The sequence below is a fragment of the Panulirus ornatus genome, chromosome 38 (assembly GCF_036320965.1).
Source record: "Panulirus ornatus isolate Po-2019 chromosome 38, ASM3632096v1, whole genome shotgun sequence".
NCBI lineage: Eukaryota > Metazoa > Arthropoda > Malacostraca > Decapoda > Palinuridae > Panulirus > Panulirus ornatus.
In genome coordinates this window covers 7886999-7890223 of record NC_092261.1, presented here as the reverse complement: position 1 = coordinate 7890223, position 3225 = coordinate 7886999, and positions in this window count along the sequence as shown.

Sequence of the window (3225 nt, the reverse complement as noted above, 5' to 3'; positions counted from 1 at the left end):
GCGGCCATTCGGTCGTTGATATCGTCCCCGTCCCCGGGATATCCGACCAGTATTACAATAGGATGATATAAAATGGCCCCCGGCGATCAACGGCCCCGTGATAAATCCCGACATGATGACCCGGGAACTACCCATAAGGCTTGTTACTACCTCCGGCCCATGAATATTGGCCGATAAAGCCTTCCGTCCCTCGTTCGCCTCCTTAACGACCCAGTTACATTTGTCGCCAGTCCGGACTGGGGGAAGGTCAGGTCCCGGTGAGGTGGACAGTGGTGAGAGAGAGAGAGAGAGAGAGAGAGAGAGAGAGAGAGAGAGAGAGAGAGAGAGAGAGAGAGAGAGAGAGAGATGTGGCTGTATCTCCAACAGAAGACCACCGCCAAACACCATTTAAGTGGGAGGGTTTGCGTGGGGGGTAATCTTCGTCCCACGGTGTATAGAGGCGATCCTGGATGGTGGTGGTGATGGTGGTGGGAGGGAGGAGGAGAGGGGGTTGTTGGCAGCGGCGGTGTTTGCCCACGATACCGTAATAGAAGACAAACACCAAGAAAAAGGAGATCAAGAATCGACAACATCATTTGGTTACGCTAGTTAGCTGTTGTTGTCCCGACCCTTGGTTTAGAAGACAGAAGTTGTGTGGGCAACTCTGCGCAGACTCCATTACAATTTGACCCCCTCTCCCCATCTATATATATATATATATATATATATACACACACACACATTTGTGAATTCATTACAAACTTTCTCCCATTGACTTTCAAACCCCCTCCGGACTACGTGCATGGTGGCTCACCTTCTGAGACATGCGGATCTCCTCACAGTGGCTGGTCTCTCTTTAAAGTTTGGGCGAATAATTCGGACCCCTTTGGAAAGGGGCGAGTTGTTGTCGTCGTCCACAGACATGAGGAGTCGGTTGGTTCGGTGCGGGTACTGTCGTGTGTGTGTGTGGGGTCTGTGTGTGGGGTGTTTTTAAAGATAGGTTAGTCAGATATTCCATTTAGATGGATATTCTGGTTTATTAATCCTGTTAGACAGCCTTGAGAGGTGATTGGTTGAGTACTGTGTGGTTTAATGGGTTACGTGAGGGCTGCGTTGATGGTGGTGTCGTAATCAGTCTAGGGGAGGAGTAAATGTTGCTTCCTTAACATCTCGTAGCGTCGTCGCTTGTCGTGACTTAGGTATATCAGGTTTGTTTGGTAGGTACAAGCGTATCACTTAAGGTTGTGTGTGTCCTTCGGTACATTGTTATTTCGTAGTATGCGCTTCATGTTTGATTTCTCATGGTCCACATAGCATGATCTCTATGTGAACAGAGACAGAGAGGCAGGGTTAAGTACCCCATCAAACTACCCTCCCTTCTGTCCTCGTTTCCTTTTTTTTTGTGAATATCTCTGCAGACTTTATGGGAAAAACGCTTTCAAACGACAGTTTTGAAACTTTTTTCGCCGGCGTGACATTTCGTAACCCTTTCGACCATGTATTGATCCAGGCTTTGCGGAGTGTAAGAGCTTGGGTGATATATAGTTTAATGTTGTGAATGCATTTAGGGATGAATGAAAACGAAAGCACATCTAAACAGGTTTCCGTCGGCCTTGAATTATGTATATATATATGAACTACTCCCGTGTATGTTAATGTGCATGAGGTTCCTATCCTTGTGTGTATGTTCCTGTTTAATATTAAATGGTTGCAATATATATATATATATATATATATATATATATATATATATATATATATATATATATATATATATATATATATATATATATATATATTGTGTAGTCGAATTCCTGGATCATTTAGGTCGTATGTTAATATCCAAGTCGCTTGAAACGCAGTTTCTTTGAAATGTTTTGAGCCCAGATCACATGGAACGTTTCGAATGAACCGCATCCCAGTTTTATTTAAAACGTTTAAAACCCCAAATTATTTGAAACATTTGAACCTCTGATTATTTGCAACGTTTTGAGCGCCAGGTGATATTATACTATATTCGAACTCCAGGACGTTCGAAACGTTTTAAACCCCAGATCAGACGAGGGTTTTCGAAGCCTTTAGAAATAAAGAAAACGTGTGATCTGTGATCACATGGACTCAATTAAGTTCTCGACTGCATATGACAGACATTTTTGAACCTCGTCTATTTAGGGAAGGCAATTAGATTTAATTTTGATTTTCTCCTATTGTTATCAGCTTCGAAAAATATATAAACGTTTTGGAGAGAAGGATTTTGAGTCCCTCTTTTGTTTTAGGGGGGGTCTCTTTCAGTTTGCTTTAGCGGAGAGCCTTATTGATGCTTCCATGTTGAGGATGGAACCCCATAATTACTCTTGAACTGTATTGTAGAGGAAAACCCCTTTCCACTCCTCATGATCTTAAAGGATTCTCTTTAACAGCTTGTTATGGAATTGAGACCCGTCTAGAACCTGTGTAATAATGAAGTCTACTGAACCTTTTTGATTGGTTCAAAACCAAATGAAACTCGCGTAAGGCTGGAGGAGCGAGTACCTTGGAGTCACTTTATCGCTTTAGAATCACAAGGAATCCTAATGACATTGGATTAATTTCTTGAACCTCTTGAATGGCTTTTGAGCGTACGTGAACCCTTTTGACGAGAGGAACCTATCTATTGAGTTTACAACCCCTTTAACAGTCGAGAAAGCCTCTTGACGCCTATTTTACTTTTGGAGAATGTTACCTGTAACACGAGAAGGCCCTTGTACGACTGTGGAGTCCTTTTGAAATGAGAAACCTTTTCAAACCTGTCGATGGCTGTAGAATCGTCTTGGAACCCCTGTGAGCAATGAAGAATCCTTCTGAACTCCTTGTATGGATCTAGATGCCTTGTGACGTAGATGTGTTCAACCTCTTATCATGACTTAAAAAAATCCACCGTAGTATGATTCGTGAACCCCCTCGCATTGTTTCAGAAATGTTCAGAGCCCGTCTGACACTGCTGAAGACTCATGAACCTCTGAAGAACCTCTGCAACCCTGGAGAAGGCTTCCTGAACCCCTTTGTAGAGATGTGAAACCACGCTGAACACTGGAGAGGATTAATGAACCACCTAGAACCCGAGATGAATCCTTTAGAAGCTTCGAGTACCGCTTAAGAACCCCTCAGAAACCATGTAGCATTTGAAAGGGTGTCTTCATCCTTTTGCCTAGTTTTAGAACCTTATTAGAACCTCTCAGAACCCTTGTAAAACTACTTAGAACCCCC